The sequence below is a fragment of the Ranitomeya imitator genome, chromosome 4 (assembly GCF_032444005.1).
Source record: "Ranitomeya imitator isolate aRanImi1 chromosome 4, aRanImi1.pri, whole genome shotgun sequence".
Classification (NCBI taxonomy): Eukaryota; Metazoa; Chordata; class Amphibia; order Anura; family Dendrobatidae; genus Ranitomeya; species Ranitomeya imitator.
Genome location: NC_091285.1, coordinates 511212271 through 511237041, shown reverse-complemented (window position 1 = coordinate 511237041; position 24771 = coordinate 511212271). Strand labels below are relative to the sequence as shown.

The 24771-nt window shown below is 44.2% G+C and overlaps 1 protein-coding gene across 1 annotated transcript in view; it reads right to left on the bottom strand.

Annotated features, from left to right (window-relative positions):
* Positions 1-24771, bottom strand: part of GATM (glycine amidinotransferase) — a 98873-nt gene that overhangs the window by 73578 nt on the left and 524 nt on the right. The gene's annotated exons all lie outside the window — the stretch shown is intronic.

Sequence of the window (24771 nt, the reverse complement as noted above, 5' to 3'; positions counted from 1 at the left end):
GTCGTAATTTTAATATCCAGGAATTCGATGTTCCTGCCGGAGGTAAAAGATAATTTAATGTTCTGATTGTTGTTGTTTAACTTGTACATCAGTACATCTAATTCTTTGAGGTCACCTTCCCAAAAAAAGAGAACGTCATCAATGTACCTCATCCAATTATGAACATTGTTCATTTCTTGGATGAGGCCATCTTGAAAGATCTCTCTTTCCCATGCCCCGAGAAACAAATTAGCATATGCCGGGGCACAGGAGGCCCCCATTGCTGTACCCTGTAACTGAAGAAAAATTTGGGAGTTAAAAATAAAAATATTATGGTGTAATAAAAACTCCAACAAAACCAAAATTAGTTCAGCAAGGGGACCATCCATATTGCTAGAGAGAAGAAACTGTCAGACTGCTCGTAACCCGTCACTATGTCTGATGGACGTGTACAGAGATTCTACGTCGGCAGTGACAATTACCATATTGTCTTCAAGTGATAGTTGATCCAGGCGTTGTAATGCCGACGTAGTATCCCGAATGTACGAAGGCAGTGTACTGACAATTGGTCTCAAGAAATGGTCAATGATGTCCGAGATAATTTCACATAGACCCCCATTACCTGCAACAATTGGGCGTCCTGGGGGGTCCACCGGGTTCTTGTGCAATTTAGGTATTAAGTAAAAGGTAGGGAGTCTTGGTTTTAGATCTTTAATTCTGTCCAACAGTTTCTTAGAAATGATATTCTGGTCAAACGCTTTTTCCATAATTTCAATGAGTTGTGCCTGAAACAAAGAGATGGGATTATACGGTAACTTGCGGTAGCAATTCACGTTATCCAATAAGATTTTGGCCTGTTTTTCATATAGTTCTACCGGCCAAATAACGAGGTTACCCCCCTTATCCGCCGGTTTATATAAGACGTCCTCCCAGGATTTCAGTTCTTCAATTGCCCGTCTTTCCAATCTCGTGAGGTTAGAACATCTTTTTTGGGATTGGGCTAGTACCTCAATATCTTCTGTGACCAGTTTTGTAAAAATGTCTATAGCGGGACATAATCCCAATGGGGGAAATTTAGAAGATTTTGTGAATAAATTGGGCGGGATAGCACTGACCTCAGAGATGGCATTTTCCTCCTCCAAAGATATCAGAATATCCAAGGTTTCCTGTTCTTCTGCTGGAGATGAAGGAGGGTCCGGCATCCTATTCCTGGCATGTAGTCTTTTAAGAATCAATTTTCTCGCGAAGAGGTGAGTATCCTTTATGGACGTGAATGCGTCTAGATTACGGGAGGGAGAGAAGGTTAGACCACGTTCAAGAACATTCAGTTGGGTGGCAGTTAAATTATGTTCTGAGAGGTTAATCACCTGAAATTTGTCTTTATTCCTTTGCCCTTTTTGTGCCTTATTGAACATTTCAGGAAATCTCCTCCTGGAGTTTCCACTGCGTAAGTGGAAATCCCTGGGGCCTTCACTTTCGCTTGTAGATGCAACACTCTCTCTGTCCGATATACTAGACGTTGTTGATTCGTCCCGCTTCCTACCAGTCGATTGGGGTCTCTTCCTAGGGTTCTGCCATCTAAAGATTTTGTTATTATCATAGTCTCCCACATCACGTTGGAATTTTTTCAATTTTTCTTTACTGACATGATCTTCCCATTTGGTAATGTCCACGTCCAGTTCTTTAATCCATTTATCAAATTGGTCTTTCACCATACTTTTTTCCAGGGATTTCTGAAGCTCCTCAAGATTCTTATCTATCTCACTTAATGATTTAGTATTATTATCGATTAAAATCTGAATGAATTCTAGGGAGCACGTGGATGCTGCAGTTATCCACCTTTTAACTAGTTCCATTTCCCCTAGTTCATATGTGGGATACAGTTGGATTCGGAGGCCTCTAGCTACAATTTTCTGACTGTGATAATTTTCTAGGGTGGCACGATTCCACCACAATCTGATTTTGCGTTGCATCGCATTCCTATACTGAAAAATGAGGTCCTTTGTTTCCAATGGGACATCCTGCGAAACTGTCAGGACACTTTGCTTAAATATATCAACCGCCTTAGTACGCCAGGCCATTTCCCTGGCTTTGAAATCCATGAAGGCGACAATCTGTTGATACAACAGTAAGAACGTTTTATCCAAAGAGTCTATATATAAGCTATGGATGGCACTTCCATTAACAATTTGCAACCAATAGCGGACTAAAATTAAATCAACCGCTTGAAGAGATCCATCATAATAAAAACAAGATATCTTTATTAATCAATGTTTAAAAAAACATACAACAAGGCTACATATGATACAAAAAACAAAGTGTCCGGTGGGGACGGAATCCGGTACTATCAGTATAATACTAAAATATTAAATATCTATAATAAATACAACTGGAAGCCATATAACAGGGAGATCATGGTATGTGACAATATTAACTGGCATATATACACAGAGGAGAGGACGGAAAAATATACTTATAAACAAGGGGGGGGGTTTATTCTCATGCCACCCAAAGTCTCTGCAATAACCTTGTATCCGTACTCTATATCTGGTCAGTACCATACACACCACTTCCACTGCCACTGTAGCGACCAATAGACCAATCAAATAAATGATAAATCATATAAAATACAGAGATAAATGCACCGTTACCTGATCGTACCAAGAACCCAGCTCCCACGAGCGCCCCGACGCGCGTTTCGCCCTAGCTTCTTCCGGGGGCGTGATTAGTGTGACGACAAACCCATCATTATAAATAACCCACCACCAATGGCGATACGGAACGTGATGTGGAGGAGTGACCACAATATACATACGAGCATCCCCCTTGCATAGCGGCGCAAGGGGGATTTTATATGATTTATCATTTATTTGATTGGTCTATTGGTCGCTACAGTGGCAGTGGAAGTGGTGTGTATGGTACTGACCAGATATAGAGTACGGATACAAGGTTATTGCAGAGACTTTGGGCGGCATGAGAATAAAACCCCCCCCCCTTGTTTATAAGTATATTTTTCCGTCCTCTCCTCTGTGTATATATGCCAGTTAATATTGTCACATACCATGATCTCCCTGTTATATGGCTTCCAGTTGTATTTATTATAGATATTTAATATTTTAGTATTATACTGATAGTACCGGATTCCGTCCCCACCGGACACTTTGTTTTTTGTATCATATGTAGCCTTGTTGTATGTTTTTTTAAACATTGATTAATAAAGATATCTTGTTTTTATTATGATGGATCTCTTCAAGCGGTTGATTTAATTTTAGTCCGCTATTGGTTGCAAATTGTTAATGGAAGTGCCATCCATAGCTTATATATAGACTCATTGGATAAAACGTTCTTACTGTTGTATCAACAGATTGTCGCCTTCATGGATTTCAAAGCCAGGGAAATGGCCTGGCGTACTAAGGCGGTTGATATAGTTAAGCAAAGTGTCCCGACAGTTTCGCAGGATGTCCCATTGGAAACAAAGGACCTAATTTTTCAGTATAGGAATGCGATGCAACGCAAAATCAGATTGTGGTGGAATCGTGCCACCCTAGAAAATTATCACAGTCAGAAAATTGTAGCTAGAGGCCTCCGAATCCAACTGTATCCCACATATGAACTAGGGGAAATGGAACTAGTTAAAAGGTGGATAACTGCAGCATCCACGTGCTCCCTAGAATTCATTCAGATTTTAATCGATAATAATACTAAATCATTAAGTGAGATAGATAAGAATCTTGAGGAGCTTCAGAAATCCCTGGAAAAAAGTATGGTGAAAGACCAATTTGATAAATGGATTAAAGAACTGGACGTGGACATTACCAAATGGGAAGATCATGTCAGTAAAGAAAAATTGAAAAAATTCCAACGTGATGTGGGAGACTATGATAATAACAATATCTTTAGATGGCAGAACCCTAGGAAGAGACCCCAATCGACTGGTAGGAAGCGGGACGAATCAACAACGTCTAGTATATCGGACAGAGAGAGTGTTGCATCTACAAGCGAAAGTGAAGGCCCCAGGGATTTCCACTTACGCAGTGGAAACTCCAGGAGGAGATTTCCTGAAATGTTCAATAAGGCACAAAAAGGGCAAAGGAATAAAGACAAATTTCAGGTGATTAACCCCTCAGAACATAATTTAACTGCCACCCAACTGAATGTTCTTGAACGTGGTCTAACCTTCTCTCCCTCCCGTAATCTAGACGCATTCACGTCCATAAAGGATACTCACCTCTTCGCGAGAAAATTGATTCTTAAAAGACTACATGCCAGGAATAGGATGCCGGACCCTCCTTCATCTCCAGCAGAAGAACAGGGAACCTTGGATATTCTGATATCTTTGGAGGAGGAAAATGCCATCTCTGAGGTCAGTGCTATCCCGCCCAATTTATTCACAAAATCTTCTAAATTTCCCCCATTGGGATTATGTCCCGCTATAGACATTTTTACAAAACTGGTCACAGAAGATATTGAGGTACTAGCCCAATCCCAAAAAAGATGTTCTAACCTCACGAGATTGGAAAGACGGGCAATTGAAGAACTGAAATCCTGGGAGGACGTCTTATATAAACCGGCGGATAAGGGGGGTAACCTCGTTATTTGGCCGGTAGAACTATATGAAAAACAGGCCAAAATCTTATTGGATAACGTGAATTGCTACCGCAAGTTACCGTATAATCCCATCTCTTTGTTTCAGGCACAACTCATTGAAATTATGGAAAAAGCGTTTGACCAGAATATCATTTCTAAGAAACTGTTGGACAGAATTAAAGATCTAAAACCAAGACTCCCTACCTTTTACTTAATACCTAAATTGCACAAGAACCCGGTGGATCCCCCAGGACGCCCAATTGTTGCAGGTAATGGGGGTCTATGTGAAATTATCTCGGACATCATTGACCATTTCTTGAGACCAATTGTCAGTACACTGCCTTCGTACATTCGGGATACTACGTCGGCATTACAACGCCTGGATCAACTATCACTTGAAGACAATATGGTAATTGTCACTGCCGACGTAGAATCTCTGTACACGTCCATCAGACATAGTGACGGGTTACGAGCAGTCCGACAGTTTCTTCTCTCTAGCAATATGGATGGTCCCCTTGCTGAACTAATTTTGGTTTTGTTGGAGTTTTTATTACACCATAATATTTTTATTTTTAACTCCCAAATTTTTCTTCAGTTACAGGGTACAGCAATGGGGGCCTCCCGTGCACCGGCATATGCTAATTTGTTTCTCGGGGCATGGGAAAGAGAGATCTTTCAAGATGGCCTCATCCAAGAAATGAACGATGTTCATAATTGGATGAGGTACATTGATGACGTTCTCTTTTTTTGGGAAGGTGACCTCAAAGAATTAGATGTACTGATGTACAAGTTAAACAACAACAATCAGAACATTAAATTATCTTTTACCTCCGGCAGGAACATCGAATTCCTGGATATTAAAATTACGACAGACCCGGAAGGACATATCCTAACCGATATGTATAGAAAACCGACGTCCACCAATTCCCTACTAAGAGCGGATTCGTCACATCTGAAATCGACTATTCGTGGCATTCCCATTGGCCAATTTCTACGGGCTAAAAGGATATGCTCCAAAGATGCCTTTTTTGAGAAGCAAGCGGAAGATCTGACGGCTAGATTTATCCAAAGAGGGTACAGTAAAAGAACTATTAAAAGGGGATATTTGCGAGCAGCAAAGGCTCCTCGTGACCAACTACTTTCTGGCCCATCTAATACGGACAGTCGCCAAAAGGATGGAGAACAGGTGAGATTCATTTCCACTTTTAACAATAAATGGCAAGAACTCACCACAATTGTCCGTAAACATTGGGATGTTCTCATGGTGGACCCGGTACTTAAGAAAATCTTACCCACTCAGCCATCCTTTGTGGCGAAAAGAGCAGCTAACCTTAAGGACATGCTTGTCCATAGTCATTTTGAACCCCAAGGGAAGGGGGGGAGAGAAAGGTTCACAAAAGGTACACGTACAGGATTTTTTCCCTGTGGACTACGCAAAGGTTGCCTTAACCATGTTAGGGCTACCTCCTTCTCAAACCATGATGGCACTCGAGTTTATGAAATTCGTAAAAATCTTAGCTGTATGTCCAAAGGTGTGGTATATCAAGCTACGTGTACTTGTGGCAAAATTTATGTGGCCCTTACCACCAGGGAACTCCGAATAAGGACTCGTGAACATGTTAGGGACATTGATAAAGCTAAGACTACGGAAGACGTCAGCACTTTAAAATCCTTACCAAGGCATTTCAAGTTGCATCATGGATGTCAAAGCAGGGATCTGTCTGTTAGAGGTATAGACCAGGTACATATGGGAACCAGAGGGGGCGACCTTGGTAGGGCTCTGGCTCAACTTGAGAGCAGATGGATTTTCCGCTTGGGAGCTATGAGTCCACAGGGCCTCAATGAAAATTTTGGATTTGCGGCATTTCTATGAATATATCATCTGAGGATCTATGTTAGTTTTCCTTAATTTAGATATTAGGGACATCCTTTTTAGTGTGTACCTTTAATGTGTTGTATTTTTTTATTCTTTTATATTATTTTTTTCTTGTTACTAATTTGATGTTTTTATCTTTAAATAGATGATTCGGAAAGGATGTGTTGTGCGATGACCACTTTTTGTCCCTTACAGCCTGAGGATGCATATATCTGCCCCGGAAAATCATGAAAATGACCGGTCTACACATCAACATGTATTTGGCTAGGATTAACTTATCATAATGAGATTTGGATAAATTTATATGTGTTTAGTATACTCTTCTACCTATTATGTAGTTAGGAATATACTTGTTTGATATTTCTATTGTAGTTTATTTCACGTACATAATATATGATAGGGTGTATAATTGAGTTTATATACTGCATAAATTGTGGGACTGGGTGCAATAAATAGGAGTTCTGTTTTTACCTTTTTTTATGTATACTTGAAGTCGTTACACTTAGTTTAGAATTAATATGCCCATTAGGATTTTGTTGCGGCCATGCATGTAAGCACTTTATATGGGATTGTCTTCATATGTTTGTAATTTAATAAATTACTAGTATTTTCACTTCTTCTGTCGTCACTTTCCTTCACATTCACATCACTTTCTTTTTTGGGTATGTCATATATTGTATACAATTTTGTATACAATTTCCATTTGCTTTATATATATTTAATCATATGGCCCATTTGGCAATAAAGGTTGGCGTATGGTTTGAGACTAATTTCCCCTCAAAGATATCACTAGTATACACTATCAGTATTATTTTAATAATTATTATTTTCACATTTTTCGTTTTTTTCACTGGTATTCACATGCTTATGCTCACTTTATTTTGGTCCACATATGTGGATCAATTTTCAGTTTCACTTTCTCTAAAATTGGCTATCCATAGTTTATGTACTGTACTGGGTCATGTTTATTCTGATCAGTTATCATATTAGGACAATTTAGTCCCTGTATTCGTGAGCTGCGGCTTGTTCCTAACTAACATGTATCAGGGCCTGATACTTCTGTCTTTTGTGCCGTCTTTTCTATTTCTAGTGTTTCTGCGATTCTTGCTCCTCACGCAGTGTGCATGCGCACCATGGCTGTAGCTCCGTGCTTTCCGGGAGCGCTCTACCCTGGAGACGCTTGCGATTCAGCTTGCGTTCCAGTGAGCGCTGTCCCGGAAATGCTTGATTTTACTTCCGGAGCAGCTCGGTGCCGCATGCGCCGCTATGCAAGGGGGATGCTCGTATGTATATTGTGGTCACTCCTCCACATCACGTTCCGTATCGCCATTGGTGGTGGGTTATTTATAATGATGGGTTTGTCGTCACACTAATCACGCCCCCGGAAGAAGCTAGGGCGAAACGCGCGTCGGGGCGCTCGTGGGAGCTGGGTTCTTGGTACGATCAGGTAACGGTGCATTTATCTCTGTATTTTATATGATTTATCATTTATTTGATTGGTCTATTGGTCGCTACAGTGGCAGTGGAAGTGGTGTGTATGGTACTGACCAGATATAGAGTACGGATACAAGGTTATTGCAGAGACTTTGGGTGGCATGAGAATAAACCCCCCCCCCCTTGTTTATAAGTATATTTTTTCGTCCTCTCCTCTGTGTATATATGCCAGTTAATATTGTCACATACCATGATCTCCCTGTTATATGGCTTCCAGTTGTATTTATTATAGATATTTAATATTTTAGTATTATACTGATAGTACCGGATTCCGTTCCCACCGGACACTTTGTTTTTTGTATCATATGTAGCCTTGTTGTATGTTTTTTTAAACATTGATTAATAAAGATATCTTGTTTTTATTATGATGGATCTCTTCAAGCGGTTGATTTAATTTTAGTCCGCTATTGGTTGCAAATTGTTAATGGAAGTGCCATCCATAGCTTATATATAGACTCTTTGGATAAAACACTCTGTTTCTGTTAATGCAAGTTTCTTTAGTCTGTGTGAACAAAGTTAAATGGTGGTTTCGAAATGTGCAACAAAGTAAGGACTAGGGTTGAGCTACCTTGACCTTTTTAGAGTCGAGTCGTGTTTCGCGAAACCCGACTATCTCAGAAGTCGAGTCGAGTGGAATCGGCCGATTATCGCGAAAAGTCGGGTATCGCCCGAAACACGAAACCCAATGCAAGTCAATGGGGGAGCATAGTCGGCAGTGAGTTGAGGCCAGGAAAACACCTACACTGCCCATTTTAATGGCAAAAACATCCATTCTTGTTACTGAAGCTTGTCAATCGCAATTTAGCTTATAATAATTGGAAGGCATTTGAAATTGGGGGTCATTTGGCTAAAGTTGTGGGGGGTAGGGCTGGTTCAAGTAATTAGTGGGCCCAGGAAATCTGGAACACGTCACGGCAGTGGAGCAGGGAGAGGTAAGTATTTAAACTTTGCAAGTGCTGTGATCCTGAGCAAGCAGGGGGGGCCCACTAGTTGGCATTGGCACTGGCACAGGGCCCCTCAAAGTACAGCGGTGTGTTTGCACGGCGGGGGCGCCTCCCACCGGCAGCAACATTTTTGCGTACTATGAGAGGCCCTGTGCCAGTGACGTCGCCAACTAGTATTCCTCCCCCCACCTGATGAAGGAACCTGCACTTTCATCTGCACCTTCCTCTTTGTCCCCGTGTAAGGTGGTATGGTATGCGGGAAGAGGAACCTGACTTTCAGCAGGGTCACAATCTTGCTGTGTAGCGTGCACGGGGAATTTTGCGTTATGGGTCAATGTACCAGCAGACTCATCTATCACTGGCTGGGCAATGGGCAGGATGAGGAGGAAACACAGATATAGGCCCAAAGAATAAAGTTGGCTAAATGCAGTTCAAAATTGGTAACACAGGACTAACCAGGGGGCATTGCAGTGGAGGACAACTGGAATGAGAGGCTGACACAGAGAGTAGGCCCAAATCAGTAAGTAGTCGAAATGCAGTTCAAAATTGGCAACCGTAGTAAACAGGCGGCACAGCTTTGTTCAGTGGAGGAGAACAGCAAGGAGTGGCAGACACCGATAGTAGGCCCCAAACCAACTAGTAGGCCAAATGCAGTCTAACATTAACAACTACTTAACGAGAGCCTGAAAATGGAATTTCAGGACAGGAAACCAGGAGAACAGCAAGGAGCGGCAGACACTGTTAGTAGGCCCCAAACCAACTAGTACGCCAAATGCAGTTGTTCCATTCAACAACTACTAAACGAGAGCCTGAAGATAGAAGCTCAGGAAAGGCAACCTGGAGAACACCTTGGAGTGGAACACACCGTCTCTACACCCCATACCCAATTTGTAGGCCTAATGCAGCGTAGTTTCCAACAACTACTAAACGAGAGCATTAAGATCGAAGCAATGGCGAGGAAACCTGGGGAACACCTTGGAGTGGAACACACCATCTCTCTACACCCCATACCCAATTTGTAGGCCTAATGCAGCGTAGTTTCCAACAACTACTAAACGAGAGCCTGAAGATAGAAGCTCAGGAAAGGCAACCTGGGGAACACCTTGGAGTGCAACACACCATCTCTCTACACCCCATACCCAATTTGTTGGCCTAATGCAGTGTAGTTTCCAACAACTACTAAACGAGAGCAAGAAGATCGAAGCAATGGAGAGGAAACCTGGGGAACACCTTGGAGTGCAACACACCATCTCTCTACACCCCATACCCAATTTGTAGGCCTAATGCAGTGTAGTTTCCAACAACTACTAAACGAGAGCCAGAAGATCGAAGCAATGGAGAGGAAACCTGGGGAACACCTTGGAGTGCAACACACCATCTCTCTATACCCCATACCCAATTTGTAGGCCTAATGCAGCGTAGTTTCCAACAACTACTAAACGAGAGCATTAAGATCGAATCAATGGCGAGGAAACCTGGGGAACACCTTGGAGTGGAACACACCATCTCTCTACACCCCATACCCAATTTATAGGCCTAATGCAGCGTAGTTTCCAACAACTACTAAACGAGAGCCTGAAGATAGAAGCTCAGGAAAGGCAACCTGGGGAACACCTTGGAGTGCAACACACCATCTCTCTACACCCCATACCCAATTTGTTGGCCTAATGCAGTGTAGTTTCCAACAACTACTAAACGAGAGCAAGAAGATCGAAGCAATGGAGAGGAAACCTGGGGAACACCTTGGAGTGCAACACACCATCTCTCTACACCCCATACCCAATTTGTAGGCCTAATGCAGTGTAGTTTCCAACAACTACTAAACGAGAGCCAGAAGATCGAAGCAATGGAGAGGAAACCTGGGGAACACCTTGGAGTGCAACACACCATCTCTCTACACCCCATACCCAATTTGTAGGCCTAATGCAGCGTAGTTTCCAACAACTACTAAACGAGAGCATTAAGATCGAAGCAATGGCGAGGAAACCTGGGGAACACCTTGGAGTGGAACACACCATCTCTCTACACCCCATACCCAATTTGTAGGCCTAATGCAGTGTAGTTTTCTACAACTACTAAACGAGAGTCGGAATACCGAAGCAATGTGGACGAAACCTGGGGCACACCTTGGGGCGGCAGACACCGTTAGTAGGCCCTACCAAAGTTGTACCCCCAATGCAGTTTTAAAATTCCTAGAGGCTGAAAACAAGACTATTGACGCTCAGCTTTTTTCAAAGGAACACAGCTGAATTGAGTGGCGCAGACAGACACAGGTAGTAGGCCTTAAACCAAAAATGTGGCTCACTGCAGCTTAAAAAAGGTTACAGGGGTACACAGGCAGCATTGCTCTGGGCAGTGGAGGACAATTTCAATAGTGGACCGCAGACAGACTTTGTATGCCTACTATTAAAAAAAGGATGCTCTATGCAATAAAAAATAGGTTCCAGGGGTACACGGGCAGCAGTGGTCTGGTCAGTGTAGGAGTAGTAGAAAGAACGGGCCGCAGACAGGCTTCGAAGGCCTAATATAAAAAAAATTGGACTGTAGGCACTTTAACATTGGTTCCAGGGGTACACGGGCAGCAGTAGACAGGTCATTGGAGGCCTAGTGGAAGGAGGGACCGCAGACAGGCTTCGAAGGCCTAACAAAATAAAATTGGACAGGCTGTAGGCACTTTATAATTGGTTCCAGGGGTACACGGGCAGCAGTAGACAGGTCAGTGTAGTAGTAGTTGAAAGAACGGGCCGCAGACAGGCTTCGAAGGCCTAACATAATAAAATGGGCTGGCTGTAGGCAATTTAAAATTGGTTCCAGGGGTACACGGGCAGCAGTAGACAGGTCATTGGAGGCCTAGTGGAAGGAGGGACCGCAGACAGGCTTCGAAGGCCTAACATAATAAAATTGGACAGGCTGTAGGCACTTTATAATTGGTTCCAGGGGTACACGGGCAGCAGTAGACAGGTCAGTGTAGTAGTAGTTGAAAGAACGGGCCGCAGACAGGCTTCGAAGACCTAACATAATAAAATGGGCTGGCTGTAGGCAATTTAAAATTGGTTCCAGGGGTACACGAGCAGCAGTAGACAGGTCAGTGGAGGCCTAGTGGAAGGAGGGACCGCAGACAGGCTTCGAAGGCCTAACATAATAAAATTGGACAGGCTGTAGGCACTTTATAATTGGTTCCAGGGGTACACGGGCAGCAGTAGACAGGTCAGTGTAGTAGTAGTTGAAAGAACGGGCCGCAGACAGGCTTCGAAGGCCTAACATAATAAAATGGGCTGGCTGTAGGCAATTTAAAATTGGTTCCAGGGGTACACGGGCAGCAGTAGACAGGTCAGTGTAGTAGTAGTTGAAAGAACGGGCCGCAGACAGGCTTCGAAGGCCTAACATAATAAAATGGGCTGGCTGTAGGCAATTTAAAATTGGTTCCAGGGGTACACGGGCAGCAGTAGACAGGTCATTGGAGGCCTAGTGGAAGGAGGGACCGCAGACGGGCTTCGAAGGCCTAACATAATAAAATTGGACAGGCTGTAGGCACTTTATAATTGGTTCCAGGGGTACACGGGCAGCAGTAGACAGGTCAGTGTAGTAGTAGTTGAAAGAACGGGCCGCAGACAGGCTTCGAAGGCCTAACATAATAAAATGGGCTGGCTGTAGGCAATTTAAAATTGGTTCCAGGGGTACACGGGCAGCAGTAGACAGGTCAGTGGAGGCCTAGTGGAAGGAGGGACCGCAGACAGGCTTCGAAGGCCTAACATAATAAAATTGGACAGGCTGTAGGCACTTTATAATTGGTTCCAGGGGTACACGGGCAGCAGTAGACAGGTCAGTGTAGTAGTAGTTGAAAGAACGGGCCGCAGACAGGCTTCGAAGGCCTAACATAATAAAATGGGCTGGCTATAGGCAATTTAAAATTGGTTCCAGGGGTACACGGGCAGCAGTAGACAGGTCAGTGGAGGCCTAGTGGAAGGAGGGACCGCACACAGGCTTCGAAGGCCTAACATAATAAAATTGGACAGGCTGTAGGCACTTTATGATTGGTTCCAGGGGTACACGGGCAGCAGGAGACAGGTCAGTGGAGGCCTAGTGGAAGGAGGGACCGCAGACAGGCTTCGAAGGCCTAATATAATAAAATTGGACAGGCTGTAGGCACTTTATAATTGGTTCCAGGGGTACACGGGCAGCAGTAGACAGGTCAGTGTAGTAGTAGTTGAAAGAACGGGCCGCAGACAGGCTTCGAAGGCCTAACATAATAAAATGGGCTGGCTGTAGGCAATTTAAAATTGGTTCCAGGGGTACACGGGCAGCAGTAGACAGGTCAGTGTAGTAGTAGTTGAAAGAACGGGCCGCAGACAGGCTTCGAAGGCCTAACATAATAAAATGGGCTGGCTGTAGGCAATTTAAAATTGGTTCCAGGGGTACACGGGCAGCAGTAGACAGGTCAGTGTAGTAGTAGTTGAAAGAACGGGCCGCAGACAGGCTTTGAAGGCCTAACATAATAAAATGGGCTGGCTGTAGGCAATTTAAAATTGGTTCCAGGGGTACATGGGCAGCAGTAGACAGGTAATTGGAGGCCTAGTGGAAGGAGGGACTGCAGACAGGCTTCGAAGGCCTAACATAATAAAATTGGACAGGCTGTAGGCACTTTATGATTGGTTCCAGGGGTACACGGGCAGCAGTAGACAGGTCAGTGTAGTAGTAGTTGAAAGAACGGGCCGCAGACAGGCTTCGAAGGCCTAACATAATAAAATGGGCTGGCTGTAGGCAATTTAAAATTGGTTCCAGGGGTACACGGGCAGCAGTAGACAGGTCAGTGGAGGCCTAGTGGAAGGAGGGACCGCAGACAGGCTTCGAAGGCCTAACATAATAAAATTGGACAGGCTGTAGGCACTTTATAATTGGTTCCAGGGGCACACGGGCAGCAGTAGACAGGTCAGTGTAGTAGTACTTGAAAGAACGGGCCGCAGACAGGCTTCGAAGGCCTAACATAATAAAATGGGCTGGCTGTAGGCAATTTAAAATTGGTTCCAGGGGTACACGGGCAGCAGTAGACAGGTCATTGGAGGCCTAGTGGAAGGAGGGACCGCAGACAGGCTTCGAAGGCCTAACATAATAAAATTGGACAGGCTGTAGGCACTTTATAATTGGTTCCAGGGGTACACTGGCAGCAGTAGACAGGTCAGTGTAGTAGTAGTTGAAAGAACGGGCCGCAGACAGGCTTCGAAGGCCTAACATAATAAAATGGTCTGGCTGTAGGCAATTTAAAATTGGTTCCAGGGGTACACGGGCAGCAGTAGACAGGTCAGTGGAGGCCTAGTGGAAGGAGGGACCGCACACAGGCTTCGAAGGCCTAACATAATAAAATTGGACAGGCTGTAGGCACTTTATAATTGGTTCCAGGGGTACACGGGCAGCAGTAGACAGGTCAGTGGAGGTCTAGTGGAAAGAGGGACCGCAGACAGGCTTCGAAGGCCTAACATAATAAAATTGGACAGGCTGTAGGCACTTTATAATTGGTTCCAGGGGTACACGGGCAGCAGGAGACAGGTCAGTGGAGGCCTAGTGGAAGGAGGGACCGCACACAGGCTTCAAAGGTTTAACATAATAAAATGGGCTGGCTGTAGGCAATTTAAAATTGGTTCCAGGGGTAGACGGGCAGCAGTGGTCTGGTCAGCGGAGGCCGATTGTAATGAGTGTCTGCCAGTTAGTAGTCCAAAACAATAAATAAATGTGAATGTCTCGCATTAAAACAAAACGAAAACACTAAAGGGTGCAATCATTAGGTTCAGGGGTGGGATCCTCTGCGTAGTTTCAGACCTACTAATTTAGCGCAAAGTATTTACTGTGGTAAATAGAGGACACTGCCCCTGACTATGTTAAGTACCATCATACATGTCAACACAATGGTATTGTCAGTGGCAGGAATGGAAGGATGTCAGCGCATAGACTAAACATTGGTGGAAGTGTGAGAGATAACTGTGGAAGTGTTAGAGCAATGTTTGACCTGGGGTTGGATGAACTCTCTAGTGGCCGGCGGTACAGGCCCAGGGCCCCTCATGTTACAATAGTGTGTCTGACGTTGGGTGCGCACCACCACCGCCAGAGACACTTTATTGTACTATGAGGGACCCAGTGGCAGTGCCGTCGACCAAAAGCGGGCACACCCACCTCTTCAGACAAACAGCACTCTCACGGGTGCTTGCGCCAAGTCGTGATACCACGGCCCCATGTGGGGAGTGTGGCCATTTAGGGAGGTGTAAACATGTCGTATGCTGGACAATCAGCTGCAGCAAATTAGACATTAGAAAAGTAATTCACAGTAGTCCACAGGCAAGAGCTTTTCAGCTAGGTGTCTGCCGGGCAAGGTGGGGCAAAAGAATTCGAAATCCAGTTGTGGTTCATTTTAATGAATGTTAGATCATCAACATTTTGGGTAGCCAGACGAGTCCTTTTTTCGGTTAATATTGAACCTGCAGCACTGAATACTCTTTCTGATAGGACACTAGCTCCTGCAATGCATATTCTGCCAATTCTAGCCAGGTGTCTAATTTTGATGCCCAGTAATCACATGGGAATGACGGTTGAGGGAGAACATCGATAAGGGATGAAAAATAGTTAGTAACCATACTGGACAAATGTTGTCTCCTGTCACTTTCAATTGATGCAGCAGTACCTGTCCTGTCTGCGGTCATGGCAAAATCACTCCACAACGTGGTCAGAAAACCCCTCTGTCCAACGCCACTTCTGATGTGTGCACCCCTAACACTCCTGGTCTGCTGCCCCCTGGAGCTCGTGTGAGAACGATCACGTGCGCTGTGTGCTGGGAATGCCTGAAGCAAACGGTCAACAAGAGTTGATTGTTTGGTTGCTAATATTAGTTCCAAGTTCTCATGTGACATAATATTTTGTAATTTGCCTTTATTGCGTGGATCAAGGAGGCAGGCCAACCAGTAATCGTCATCGCTCATCATTTTAGTAATGCGTGTGTCCCTTTTGAGGATACGTAAGGCAAAATCCGCCATGTGCGCCAAAGTTCCAGTTGTCAAATCTGCGGTTGTGATTGGTTGAGGGGCAGTTTCAGGCAAATCTTCGTCACTTGTGTCCCTCAAAAAACCAGAACCCGGCCTTGCCACGCAACCAATTTCCAGTGCCCCCGGGAAAGCTTCCTCATTAAAAATATACTCATCCCCATCATCCTCCTCGTCCTCCACCTCCTCTTCGCCCGCTACCTTGTCCTGTACACTGCCCTGACCAGACAATGGCTGACTGTCATCAAGGCTTTCCTCTTCCTCTGGTGCAGACGCCTGATCCTTTATGTGCGTCAAACTTTGCATCAGCAGACACATTAGGGGGATGCTCATGCTTATTATGGCGTTGTCTGCACTAACCAGCCGTGTGCATTCCTCAAAACACTGAAGGACTTGACACATGTCTTGTATCTTCGACCACTGCACACCTGACAACTCCATGTCTGCCATCCTACTGCCTGCCCGTGTATGTGTATCCTCCCACAAAAACATAACAGCCCGCCTCTGTTGGCACAGTCTCTGAAGCATGTGCAGTGTTGAGTTCCACCTTGTTGCAACGTCTATGATTAGGCGATGCTGGGGAAGGTTCAAAGACCGCTGATAGGTCTGCATACGGCTGGAGTGTACAGGCGAACGGCGGATATGTGAGCAAAGTCCACGCAGTTTGAGGAGCAGGTCGGAGAACCCAGGATAAGCTTTCAATAAGCACTGCACCACCAGGTTTAAGGTGTGAGCCAGGCAAGGAATGTGTTTCAGTTGGGAAAGGGAGATGGCAGCCATGAAATTCCTTCCGTTATCACTCACTACCTTGCCTGCCTCAAGATCTACTGTGCCCAGCCACGACTGCGTTTCTTGTTGCAAGAACTCGGACAGAACTTCCGCGGTGTGTCTGTTGTCGCCCAAACACTTCATAGCCAATACAGCCTGCTGACGCTTGCCAGTAGCTGCCCCATAATGGGACAACTGGTGTGCAACAGTGTCAGCTGCCGATGGAGTGGTTGGCCGACTGCGGTCTGTGGAAGAGCTGTCGCTTCTGCAGGAGGACGAGGAGGAGGAGGAGGGGGTGCGAACGCCTACAGCCAACTGTTTCCTAGACCGTGGGCTAGGCACAACTGTCACGAAATTGATGTCCCCTGTGGACCCTGCATCCACCACATTCACCCAGTGTACCGTGATGGACACGTAACGTCCCTGGCCATGCCTACTGGTCCATGCATCTGTAGTCAGGTGCACCTTTGTACTCACAGATTGCCTGAGTGCATGGAGGATGCGCTGTTTAACATGCTGGTGCAGGGCTGGGATGGCTTTTCTGGAAAAAAAGTGTCGACTGGGTAGCTCGTAGCGTGGTTCAGCGTACTCCATCAGGGCTTTGAAAGCTTCGCTTTCAACTAACCGGTAGGGCATCATTTCTAACGAGATTAGTCTAGCTATGTGGGCATTAAAACCCTGTGTATGCGGATGCGAGGATAAGTACTTCCTTTTTCTAAGCAGAGTCTCATGTAGGGTGAGCTGGACTGGAGAGCTGGAGATCGTGGAACTTGCGGGTGTGCCGGTGGACATGGCAGACTGAGAGACGGTTGGAGACGGTATTGTTTCCGCCGGTGCCCTAGATGCAATATTTCCTCCTACAAAACTGGTGATTCCCTGACCCTGACTGCTTTTGGCTGGCAAAGAAACCTGCACAGATACTGCCGGTGGTGCGGAAAATGGTGGCCTTACAGTGACGGAAGGGATGTTGCGTTGCTGACTAGCTTCATTGGCCGAGGGTGCTACAACCTTAAGGGACGTTTGGTAGTTAGACCAGGCTTGAAAATGCATGGTGGTTAAATGTCTATGCATGCAACTTGTATTGAGACTTTTCAGATTCTGACCTCTGCTTAAGCTAGTTGAACATTTTTGACAGATGACTTTGCGCTGATCAATTGGATGTTGTTTAAAAAAATGCCAGACTGCACTCTTCCTAGCATCGGATCCCTTTTCAGGGATTGCAGACTGAGCTTTAACCGGATGGCCACGCTGTCCTCCAACAGGTTTTGGCTTTTCCACGCGTTTTGGGCCAGATACGGGCCCGGCAGATGGAACCTGTTGCGATGTTGATGCCTGCTGCGGCCCCTCCTCCACCTCCGCTTCTGAACTACTGCCGCCTGCACCCTGTTCCCCCAATGGCTGCCAATCGGGGTCAACAACTGGGTCATCTATTACGTCCTCTTCTAGCTCGTGTGCAACTTCGTCTGTGTCACCGTGTCGGTCGGTGGTATAGCGTTCGTGACGGGGCAACATAGTCTCATCAGGGTCTGATTGTGGATCAGTACCCTGAGAGGGCAATGTTGTGGTCTGAGTCAAAGGACCAGCATAGTAGTCTGGCTGTGGCTGTGCATCAGTGCACTCCATATCAGAATCTACTTGTAATGGGCATGGCCTGTTAACTGTTTCACTTTCTAAGCCAGGGACGGTATGTGTAAAGAGCTCCATGGAGTAACCCGTTGTGTCGCCTGCTGCATCCTTCTCTCTTGTTGTTGTTGTTTTTGCTGAAGAGGACAAGGAAGCGACTTGTCCCTGACCGTGAACATCCACAAGCGACGCGCTGCTTTTACATTTACCAGTTTCAGAAGAGGAGGCAAAAGAGCTAGAGGCTGAGTCTGCAAGGTAAGCCAAAACTTGCTGTTGCTGTTCCAGCTTTAAAAGCGGTTTTCCTACTCCCAGAAAAGAGAGCGTTCGAGGCCTTGTGTAGCCAGACGACGAACCTGGCTCCACAGCTCCAGACTTAGGTGGAATATTTTTTCCCACGACCACCTCATGCTCCACTACCACTACCATCATTACCAGCTGACAATGAACGCCCACGGCCACGACCTCTTGCACCAGACTTCCTCATTGTTTTAAAAACTTAACCAAAGTAACTTTATTTGTTGCTGTCAAACAACTTACACGGTGACCTATAACTTCAGTATGATTTCAATATCCCTTTACAGGTTGGTGAGACCACAAGGAAAATCAGGCACAATGTTACACACTCTGTTTTCTGTGGCACCAAATCACAGAGATGCCACACACGCAGGACTGTCACTCAAGCACAAATGTCAATATTAATCTCCCACCTATTTTTTTTTTTTTTTTTTCAGGGAGACTTTAGAAACAAAATAAAATAAAATGATTTTTTCAGGAAGAATTTAGAAACCAAATAACATAAAATGATTTTTTAAATGACAATTTAGAAACCAAATAAAAAAAATAAAAAAAGGCTTTCTATGCCCCACTGAGTGAGAGATGGCACACACAGGAGTCAGGAGTGGCACACAAGCCCAGAGGCCAATATTTTTCTCCCACTGATTGATGTAGTGATTTTTTCAGGTAGATTTTGGAACCCAAATCAAGCAAAAAAATTAATAGGCTTTCTATGGCCCACAATTTGAGAGAGAGAGATGGCACACCCAGGAGTCAAGACTGGCACACAAGCAGAAAGGGCAATATTACTCTCCCACTGTTTTATTTTTTTTTATTTTTTTTCAGGGAGACTTTAGAAACAAAATAAAATAAAATGATTTTTTCAGGAAGAATTTAGAAACCAAATAAAATAAAATTATTTTTTCAATGACAATTTAGAAACCAAATAAAAAAAAAAAAAAAAAGGCTTTCTCTGCCTCACTGAGTGAGAGATGGCACACACAGGAGTCAGGAGTGGCACACAAGCCCAGAGGCCAATATTTTTCTCCCACTGATTGATGTAGTGATTTTTTCAGGTAGATTTTAGAACCCAAATCAAGCAAAAAAATAAACAGGCTTTCTATGGCCCACTGAGTGAGAGATGGCACACACAGGAGTCAGGAGTGGCACACAAGCCCAGAGGCCAATATTTTTCTCCCACTGATTGATGTAGTGATTTTTTCAGGTAGATTTTGGAACCCAAATCAAGCCAAAAAAATTAATAGGCTTTATATGCCCCACTGAATGAGAGATGGCACACACAGGAGTCAGGAGTGGCACACAAGCCCAGAGGCCAATATTTTTCTCCCACTGATTGATGTAGTGATTTTGTCAGGTAGATTTTAGAACCCAAATCAAGCAAAAAAATAAATAGGCTTTATATGCCCCACTGAATGAGAGATGGCACACACAGAAGTCAGGAGTGGCACACAAGCCCAGAGGCCAATATTTTTCTCCCAGTGATTGATGTAGTGATTTTTTCAGGTAGATTTTGGAACCCAAATCAAGCAAAAAAATTAATAGGCTTTCTATGGCCCACAATTTGAGAGAGAGAGAGAGATGGCACACCCAGGAGTCAAGACTGGCACACAAGCAGAAAGGGCAATATTAATCTCCCACTGTTTTATTTATTTATTTTTTTTTTCAGGGAGACTTTAGAAACAAAATAAAATAAAATGATTTTTTCAGGAAGAATTTAGAAACCAAATAAAATAAAATGTTTTTTTCAATGACAATTTAGAAACCAAATAAAAAAAAAATAAAAAAAGGCTTTCTATGCCCCACTGAGTGAGAGATGGCACACATAGGAGTCAGGAGTGGCACACAAGCCCAGAGGCCAATATTTTTCTCCCACTGATTGATGTAGTGATTTTTTCAGGTAGATTTTAGAACCCAAATCAAGCAAAAAAATAAATAGGCTTTCTATGGCCCACTGAGTGAGAGATGGCACACACAGGAGTCAGGAGTGGCACACAAGCCCAGAGGCCAATATTTTTCTCCCACTGATTGATGTAGTGAATTTTTCAGGTAGATTTTGGAACCCAAATCAAGCAAAAAAATTAATAGGCTTTCTATGGCCCACAATTTGAGAGAGAGAGAGAGAGAGAGATGGCACACCCAGGAGTCAAGACTGGCACACAAGCAGAAAGGGCAATATTAATCTCCCACTGTTTTATTATTTTTTTATTTTTCAGGGAGACTTTAGAAACAAAATAAAATAAAATGATTTTTTCAGGAAGAATTTAGAAACCAAATAAAATAAAATGATTTTTTCAATGACAATTTATAAACCAAATAAAAAAAAAATAAAAAAAGGCTTTCTATGCCCCACTGAGTGAGAGATGGCACACACAGGAGTCAGGAGTGGCACACAAGCCCAGAGGCCAATATTTTTCTCCCACTGATTGATGTAGTGATTTTTTCAGGTAGATTTTGGAACCCAAATCAAGCAAAAAAATAAATAGGCTTTCTATGGCCCACTGAGTGAGAGATGGCACACACAGGAGTCAGGAGTGGCACACAAGCCCTGAGGCCAATATTTTTCTCCCACTGATTGATGTAGTGATTTTTTTCTGGTAGAGTTTAGAACCCAAATCAACCAAAAAAATAAATAGGCTTTCTATGGCCCACTGAGTGAGAGATGGCACACACAGGAGTCAGGAGTGGCACACAAGCCCTGAGGCCAATATTTTTCTCCCACTGATTGATGTAGTGATTTTTTCAGGTAGATTTTAGAACCCAAATCAAGCAAAAAAATAAATAGGCTTTCTATGGCCCACTGAGTGAGAGATGGCACACACAGGAGTCAGGAGTGGCACACAAGCCCTGAGGCCAATATTTTTCTCCCACTGATTGATGTAGTGATTTTTTCAGGTAGATTTTAGAACTCAAATCAAGCAAAAAAATAAATAGGCTTTCTATGGCCCACTGAGTGAGAGATGGCACACACAGGAGTCAGGAGTGGCACACAAGCCCTGAGGCCAATATTTTTCTCCCACTGATTGATGTAGTGATTTTTTTCTGGTAGATTTTAGAACCCAAATCAACCAAAAAAATAAATAGGCTTTCTATGGCCCACTGAGTGAGAGATGGCACACACAGGAGTCAGGAGTGGCACACAAGCCCTGAGGCCAATATTTTTCTCCCACTGATTGATGTAGTGATTTTTTCAGGTAGATTTTAGAACCCAAATCAAGCAAAAAAATAAATAGCCTTTCTATGGCCCACTGAGTGAGAGATGGCACACACAGGAGTCAGGAGTGGCACACAAGCCCTGAGGCCAATATTTTTCTCCCACTGATTGATGTAGTGATTTTTTCAGGTAGATTTTAGAACCCAAATCAAGCAAAAAAATAAATAGGCTTTCTATGGCCCACTGAGTGAGAGATGGCACACACAGGAGTCAGGAGTGGCACACAAGCCCTGAGGCCAATATTTTTCTCCCACTGATTGATGTAGTGATTTTTTTCTGGTAGATTTTAGAACCCAAATCAAGCAAAAAATAAATAGGCTTTCTATGGCCCACTGAGTGAGAGATGGCACACACAGGAGTCAGGAGTGGCACACAAGCCCTGAGGCCAATATTTTTCTCCCACTGATTGATGTAGTGATTTTTTCAGGTAGATTTTAGAACCCAAATCAAGCAAAAAAAATAAATAGGCTTTCTATGGCCCACTGAGTGAGAGATGGCACACACAGGATTTAAGAGTGGCACACAAGCCCAGAGGCCAATATTTTTCTCCCACTGATTGATGTAGTGATTTATTCAGGTAGATTTTAGAACCCAAATCAAGGAAAAAAGAAATAGGTTTTCTATGGCCCACTGAGTGAGAGATGGCACACACATGAGTCAGGAGTGGCACACAAGCCCTGAGGCCAATATTTTTCTCCCACTGATTGATGTAGTGATTTTTCAGGTAGATTTTAGAACCCAAATCAAGCAAAAAAATAAATAGGCTTTCTATGGCCCACTGAGTGAGAGATGGCACACACAGGAGTCAGGAGTGGCACACAAGCCCTGAGGCCAATATTTTTCTCCCACTGATTGATGTAGTGATTTTTTCAGGTAGATTTTAGAACCCAAATCAAGCAAAAAAATAAATAGCCTTTCTATGGCCCACTGAGTGAGAGATGGCACACATAGGAGTCAGGAGTGGCACACAAGCCCAGAGGCCAATATTTTTCTCCCACTGATTGATGTAGTGATTTTTTCAGGTAGATTTTAGAACCCAAATCAAGCAAAAAAATAAATAGGCTTTCTATGGCCCACTGAGTGAGAGATGGCACACACAGGAGTCAGGAGTGGCACACAAGCCCAGAGGCCAATATTTTTCTCCCACTGATTGATGTAGTGATTTTTTCAGGTAGATTTTAGAACCCAAATCAAGCAAAAAAATAAATAGGCTTTCTATGGCCCACTGAGTGAAAGATGGCACACACAGGAGTCAGGAGTGGCACACAAGCCCTGAGGCCAATATTTTTCTCCCACTGATTGATGTAGTGATTTTTCAGGTAGATTTTAGAACCCAAATCAAGCAAAAAAATAAATAGGCTTTATATGGCCCACTGAGTGAGAGATGGCACACACAGGAGTCAGGAGTGGCACACAAGCCCTGAGGCCAATATTTTTCTCCCACTGATTGATGTAGTAATTTTTTCAGGTAGATTTTAGAACCCAAATCAAGCAAAAAAATAAATAGGCTTTCTATGGCCCACTGAGTGAGAGATGGCACACACAGGAGTCAGGAGTGGCACACAAGCCCAGAGGCCAATATTTTTCTCCCACTGATTGATGTAGTGATTTTTTCAGGTAGATTTTAGAACCCAAATCAAGCAAAAAAATAAATAGGCTTTCTATGGCCCACTGAGTGAAAGATGGCACACACAGGAGTCAGGAGTGGCACACAAGCCCTGAGGCCAATATTTTTCTCCCACTGATTGATGTAGTGATTTTTTTCTGGTAGATTTTAGAACCCAAATCAACCAAAAAAATAAATAGACTTTCTATGGCCCACTGAGTGAGAGATGGCACACACAGGAGTCAGGAGTGGCACACAAGCCCTGAGGCCAATATTTTTCTCCCACTGATTGATGTAGTGATTTTTCAGGTAGATTTTAGAACCCAAATTAAGCAAAAAAATAAATAGCCTTTCTATGGCCCACTGAGTGAGAGATGGCATACACAGGGATGGCACTCTAGCAGAAATGCCAATCTTAATCTCCCACAAAAAAACAAACAAACAGGGACTGTCCTACAATTACTATCTCCCTGCAGTAATCTCAGCCAGGTATGGCAGGCAGCAATACGGAGTGGACTGATGCACAAATTAAATAAAAAGTGTGGACAAACCAAAAAGATAGCTGTGCAGAAAGGAAGGAACAAGAGGATTTGTGCTTTGAAAAAAGCAGTTGGTTTGCACAGCGGCGTACACACAGCAATGCAGCTATCAGGGAGCCTTCTAGGGCAGCCCAATGAGCTACAGCGCTGAGAAAAAAAAATGTAGCTTCCACTGTCCCTGCACACCGAAGGTGGTGTTGGACAGTGGAAATCGCTACAGCACAAGCGGTTTGGTGGTTAATGGACCCTGCCTAACGCTATCCCTGCTTCAGACGAAGCGGCAGCAACCTCTCCCTAAGCTCAGATCAGCAGCAGTAAGATGGCGGTCGGCGGGAACGCCCCTTTATAGCCCCTGTGACGTCGCAGACAGCAAGCCAATCACTGCAATGCCCTTCTCTAAGATGGTGGGGACCAGGACCTATGTCATCACGCTGCCCACACTCTGCGTTTACCTTCATTGGCTGAGAAATGGCGCTTTTCGCGTCATTGAAACGCGACTTTGGCGCGAAAGTCGCGTACCGCATGGCCGACCCCGCACAGGGGTCGGATCGGGTTTCATGAAACTCCGACTTAGCCAAAAGTCGGCGACTTTTGAAAATGTTCGACCCGTTTCGCTCAACCCTAATTCTAACTGTCAAATGAGTACACAAGGGGCATTATTACTTTCCATGGGTCAAAATGTGGGCAATGTTTTCTAGGTCACTTTCAAAGAACATTTATATTTTTAAGATGCAATTTTACCATTATAAAGAAGCTAAGTTTCATCTGCTGACGTTCCCCTATTCCCACGATCAGTTTTCACCACCGTAATTGTAAACATGGTTA